Genomic DNA, 6,550 nt, shown 5'->3' with positions numbered 1-6,550 from the left:
AGCTTTTTTCCCTATCCCAAAGGCTCTTTTCAGATCCACCCACAGTATCTGAAAGGGCTGATTACTGTCTGAAGTCTGCTCTACCCACACCTCTGTCTATCCCTCTTCATCTAGAACAACCAGCGTCATCTTCCATTCCTTTCACCATCATGTGTTTAACTCGCTTCTCCTTTTTGACAGTCAGATATCAATGTAATAATGAAATGATCTGTGTCAGTGCTGGCCATTTCCCTGTCCTGATTTCAGACCCCACTCTGGACACTTGTTTCCCATTCCAGGACCTTCTTGTATTAATATTCAGCACCACCTGTCAGTCAGAAACTTGTCTCAATGAACCGATCCTTTTACTGAACTTCCAACTGCTGCTGTCTATTTCTCGAGGGAAAGAGCAGCTCACTGTGTAAGGATGTGAGGGGAATGTAACCCGGCTGCTGGTGAGAAGGTCCCGTCTTCTCAATCAAAAGCCTTTTATTTTACTTCAGTGATTCCCAGATTCCCAGCTGGTCTGTTGAGGATTTTGTTTTCACAGAAATAACTTGTTAAATACAAATCTGATTCCAACATGTCAGTAACAGGACAGAATGGGAACCTTTTAAAAGGATGAAGCAACTATTTCAGTGGCTTCTCACTGTCCCCCTGAAGCCTGTGTGAAGGGGAATTACCAATAGTCTGTAATTTATTACTTCCACACCAAGTTTGAGTTATTTGTCGTGTGAAAGATTGCTGAACGGAGTCTTTTACTGTCAGTTACGGATGAGAAGTTGACAAAAATTGGCAAAATAAAGCTGTTCATAAAATAGCACCAGAAATTTGAGTCGGTAAAAGCAAAATTGTGTTTTAAAAGTTTATTTAAACCGCTACGGGAAAATAGATTTTTATGTACTTTTCCAGTCGATCACTTCTTTTCCAAAGTGAAATTGGCGGCTTTCACAAATTCAAATATTCTGCCAGGTTGACAGGTTCAACCAATGATTTTTTGTATTTTGTGCTTCGAGGTTCTCTGATTGAATCATTCCTGAGAACTAATGGCTGTGTGGCCTAATGGATAAGGCGTCTGACTTCGGTATATTCTATGATGTTATCAGAAGATTGCAGGTTCGAGTCCTGCCACGGTCATTTTGACCCAAAGGGATTATGCAGGGCTTTGGGGATCAAGTCGGGGACTGAACAGATTGGAAACCCGACATGGACTTGATAGGGCGAATGGCCTCCTCATGTGCTGTCACTGACTTTATGAGAAGAGGGTGACCAATCAGAAGTGGGCTGGGGTTACAGCGGGCTCAAACTGCAGGAATTCCAGGTCCCTGAATGACTGAGCTGAAACTGATCAGTTTCACTGCAGGAAACACCGTCTCGGGGGAAATAACATCACAAATAATTCCATTTTGCTAATTATTCAATTATAAAACAATGGGCAGATGTGAAGGTGTGATGTTACTTTTCACTGTGAGGGGAGAATCCACCATCTGGGTAAATCAGCAACTTTATAACATCGTCTGTACGTTTAGAAAAGAAACGATGAAAACTCACCCCATAACCCTGGTGCGGTGGAAAGGCTCAATTCAGAGATTGGACTATAACGAGAGCACAACATAAATCATTAACTGATATTTCCGGCATAAAACACACCCCAGCTCCCGTTCCCATGTCACTGCTGTCCCTATGAGGCGGTGGGTGACTCTGAAAAGAGACTTTGTTTTGTGTTTCTGCAGGAAAACCACAAAGATCCTCCCAGGCAGTGAAACTCATCTTCCCAGAATCTCCATACCAGATTGAAACAGAAAACACAAAGACAGTGAGAAAGTTCCAGAGAGTTACTGAGCATTAAAACCAATGAAATAAACCAATTCTAGAGAGATGTTGGTGCAGCTTTTTCAGAGAGATTGTGGGTGGCTCTTAAAAGAGCCGTTGTGTTTCGAGTGTTTTCACTACACGGTGGAGTTTTACTTGGAGTTGATGTACTTGGTCACTCACTTTGTCCCTTCTCACATTCCGAGCGCTTTGTTGGGTGGAAATGTTTCTTCAGGCAGTTTCAACAGCTCAGAGCCGACATTGAGTCAGAAACCAGAAATGGGAGTACGGGACACAGACAAGGAATTGAGGCTGAACCTTTCTAAATCTCACTGGTTATAGGCCTCAGCTAGAGCATTGTGTCTAATTCCATGCTCCACACTTTAGCAGGAATGGCAAGGCCTTAGAGAGGGTGCAGAGGAGATTTACTAGAATGTATCAGAGATGCAGGAATTCAGCTAATGTGGAAAGAATAGGGGTCTGGGGTGTGTGAAGCTGGGGTCCTTCTTCTTAGAGCAGAGATGTTAATGGGGCAGTTAATAGTTGTGTTCAACATTGTGAAGAGTTTTTATAAGAAGAAAGAAGTTTGACTACAATTAGGCAGAGCCTTGGTGAGATCACACCTGGAGCAGTGTGTACAGTTTTGGTTCCCCTTATCTAAGGAAGGATATACTTGCCTTAAAGGAAGTGTATCAAAGTGTCACTCGATTGCTTCCTGGGATGAGGGGATTGTCCTATGAGAAGAGATTGAGTAGACGAGGCCGATATTCCTCAGAATTTAGAAGAGTGAGAGGTAATCTTACTGGCACCTAAAAATCTTAAGGGATTTAACAGGGTAAATGCTGGGAGGATGTTTCCTCTGGCTGGGGAATCTAGAACTAGGAATCACAGTCTCAGTATAAATGGCTCCATCATTTAGGACTGAGAAGAGGAGAATTTTTTTTCACTCAAAGTATTGTGAATCTTTGGAATTCTCTACGCGCAGTGGTTAGCACCGCAGCCTCACAGCTCCAGTGACCTCGGTTCCGTCCAGGGTATTGCCTGTGCGGAGTTTGCAAGTTTTCTCTGTGACCGCGTGGGTTTCCGCCGGGTGCTCCAGTTTCCTCCCACAGCCAAAGACTTGCAGGTTGATAGGTAAATTGACCATTGTAAATTGCCCCTAGTGGAGATAGGTCGTAGGAGAATGGTGGGAATGTGGTAGGGAATATGGGATGAATGGAGGATTAGTATAAATGGGTGGTTGTTGGTCGGCACAGACTCGGTGGGCCGAAGGGCCTTTTTCAGTGCTGTATCTCTCTGTGACTCTAGAGATGTGGATGCTCAATCATTGGGTATATCCAAGAGAGAGATCGATAGGTTTTTGGATACGAAGGGAATCAAGGGATCTGTGCTCGTGTGGTAAGATGGAGTTGATGTAGGAGATCAGCTGTGATCTTATTGAATGGCAGAGCTATTTCGATGGGCCGAATGGCCTACTCCTATTTTTTATGTAAAGTTCCATTCTCTCAGGGAATATTTAATTTTCAAAAAGAGAAATACTGCACACACTGGAAACCTGAATAATAACAGAAGATTCTGGAAACACTCAGCAGTTCCAGCAGTATCTGTGGAGAGAGGAAGGTAGGAGCAATGTTTCAGGTCTATAGAAGGGTCACAGAACTGGACCACTAACCCGAGCTTCTCTTCTCCACAGTTGTTTCCGGACTGGCTGAGTGTTTTCAGTATTTTAGACTTTTTCTTTCTGTATTTCATCCATTTCCCATTTGACTATTTGCTGTGAAACTTTCAGCGTTGTGCTCAATTCTTTGTGTCGTTGTGTTTTCTTTATTTGAAGTAATGTAAATAGTATCCTGAAATGAATTTGCCAAATGGTTGGGCAAATTGTTACAACCAGTTTTTGAGCAAGTTCTCCACATACACGGTGAAGGATTCCTTCACATTTGTGAAGACCATACAGGACTTGCATATCGATAGCAATGCCATGTCCATGTGTTCATTTGACATTGCTAGCCTATTCACCAATGTACCACTTCAGGAAGCCATAGATATTTGCACTGCAGCGCTATATCATGGTGATCTAGACCCGTCACCATTGTGTGAATCCGTATTCATTGAACTTATGAACTCGGCAACTTGCACAGTTGAGTTCAGTTTTATTGACACCATGTATCGCTGGTGTTGCCATGGGATCCCCTCTCGGCCCAGCTCTCACAAACATCTTTGTTGGATTCCATGACAAACCTGTTTTTAAGGGAATGACACCTAACCGCCTACCTCTTGACTATTTCCAATATGTAGATGATACGTTTGCTATATTTGAATCCGCAGCTGCATGAAATAATTTCCTTGCACGTCTTCATGGGCTCCATCCTACACTCAAATTCACCTTTGGAATGGAGCAGTCAAATGAGTTCCCTTTCCTTGATGTACTAGTTGAGAAATCTGCTAAGTGGTTTTCTACAACGGTCTACCGCAAACCTACCTTCACTGGTCAATACACGCGTTGGGATTCTTACAGTTCCACGCGCTATAAGATTGGTCTTATCGACAACCTCATAAATAGGGCTGAGCCATTTGCTCACCATGCAAGCTTGATGCTGAAATAGGGCGAATCAAAGACATCCTGCATTACAATGGCTACACTGATCAGATCATTTCTCACTGTATATCACACAAACTTATAAACGGGCTGAAGGCCGTCGTTTTGAGCCCTGAAAAGTGACCAGTCTCCCTCAAATTACCCTGGAAGGGTAATATATCCCCAGTATTTGAGTAACAGGTGAAGCGAGCTGTTTCCTGCTGTTACTATGCAGGAGCAACAAGTGTGGTGTTCACCACTAACAGGATGCTGCTGTCAAGCAAAAGAGACGTCCTGCCTATCACACAAATAAGTAACGTGGTATATGAATTTTAATACCAGTGTGATGCTAGGTTTCTAGACCGTACATCCCAAAACTGGCGGATTGTATCAAATAACATGTCCCTTCCGCTGTTCGCAATGGGCCCTACCCAACCAACCCATGCTTGCAAAACTCAAAACACAGTATCCAACATGAGATGTGATTCAACAATAGGACAACATTTGCTAAATAATTCTCAGTGTGCTAAGAATTACGTTGACAACCAATTTAAGACTGTCAGTAGGGCTCGCAGTGTGGTGCATTGGTGTGTACTGTAAACTACATGTATTAATACACAGGGCCCTGTTCTTTGCAGACAGAAAGAACATGCACACATGTTGTGCCTGTTTCAGCTGAACAAAATAAGTGACAGCCATTCACTGGCTCATTCCACAGGGCAATGCCTTGACCAATCAGAGTCAAGCTGCCTGGTTTAAATTACAAACAAAGCTGGGCAGTTATCTGTCAGTTACCATAAACTGGTGCATTCTGAATGGCAATGCCTCTACCAATCAGAGTTCACTTGCCAACCAATCAGCACTCTCTTCTCATACAGAAGAAAGTTGTTGTTTTCCCTTAAATTGGTATTCTTGCGGATTGCCCTGCTGAGTGCAAGACGAAAACAACTGGCTACCAAAGTTTGGACAACATGTCACTATTTTCACGAAATGATTACTTTTATTTTCAATATAAAAATATAAAGCAATATGAGTGTAACATTTACAGACAAATTCTATTACCTCACATTGCCTGATTCTTTCACACTGACAGACTGTGTGAACTACTGTCCCGATTTTGCAGTTCTCACTTCCAGTTAGCAAATGTCAGCAATCTGTGATACAGTGCAGTTTACAGACCAGACCGTCAATCACAACATGCAATAATTGTTCAGCTTATGTTGGACTGGTGGGATTTAGAAATACTAGGAATTGAGATGAGCTGTTATTGTATTTAATTATTTGTTTCATGGGATGTGGACGTCGCCAGCCAGGCCAGCATTTATAGTCCATCCCTAATTGCCCATGAGAAGGTGGTGGTGAGCTTCCTTCTTGAACCACTGCAGTCCATGTGGGGTAGGTACACCCACAGTGCTATTAGGAAGGGAGTTCCAGGATTTTTACCCAGCGACAGTGAAGGAATGGCGATATAGTTCCAAGCCAGGATGATGTGTAGCTTGGAGGAGAACTTTCAGGTGGTGGTGTTCCCATGCATCTGCTGCCCTTGTCCTTCTAGGCAGCAGAGGATGCAGGTTTGGAAGGTGCTGCCTGAGTAGCCTTGGTGCATTGTTGCAGTGCATCTTGTAGATGGTACACACTGCTGCCACTGTACGTCAGTGGTGAAGGGAGTGAATGTTGTGGACGGGGTGCCAATCAAGCGTGTTGCTTTGTCCTGGATGGTGTCGAGCTTCTTGAATGTTGTTGGAGCTGCACCCATCCAGGCAAGTGGATAGCATTCCATCACACTCCAGACTTGTGCCTTGTAAATGGTGGACAGGCTTGGGGAGTCAGGAGGTGAGTTACTCACCGCATGCTTCCTACCCTCTGACCAGCTCATGTAGTCACACTATTTATAAGGCTACTCCAGTTCAGTTTCTGGTCAATGGGAACCCCCAGGAAGTTGATAGTGGGGGATTCAGCGATCGTAATGCCGTTGAATGTCAATGGGAGATCGTTAGATTCTCTCTTGTTCGAGATGGTCATTGCCTGGCACTTGTGTGGCGCGAATGTTACTTGCCACTTATCAGCCCAAGCCTGGATATTGTCCAGGTCTTGCTGCATTTCTACATGGACCTCTTCAGTATCTGAGGAGTCGCGAATGGTGCTAAATTTTGCAATCATCAGTGAACATCCCCACTTCTG

General features: G+C 43.7%; 1 non-coding gene across 1 annotated transcript; it reads left to right on the top strand.

Annotated features, from left to right (window-relative positions):
- Positions 1-1,027: 1,027 nt before the first annotated feature.
- trnar-ucg (transfer RNA arginine (anticodon UCG)) lies at positions 1,028-1,116 on the top strand. The gene is given in 2 exon segments: positions 1,028-1,064; positions 1,081-1,116. It is a non-coding gene; the product is annotated as a tRNA-Arg (tRNA).
- Positions 1,117-6,550: the final 5,434 nt, after the last annotated feature.

Source organism: Heterodontus francisci, chromosome 35 (assembly GCF_036365525.1).
Source record: "Heterodontus francisci isolate sHetFra1 chromosome 35, sHetFra1.hap1, whole genome shotgun sequence".
NCBI classification, from domain to species: Eukaryota; Metazoa; Chordata; class Chondrichthyes; order Heterodontiformes; family Heterodontidae; genus Heterodontus; species Heterodontus francisci.
Note: the sequence above shows the minus strand (reverse complement) of the source record. Positions and strands in the feature narration are given on the sequence as shown.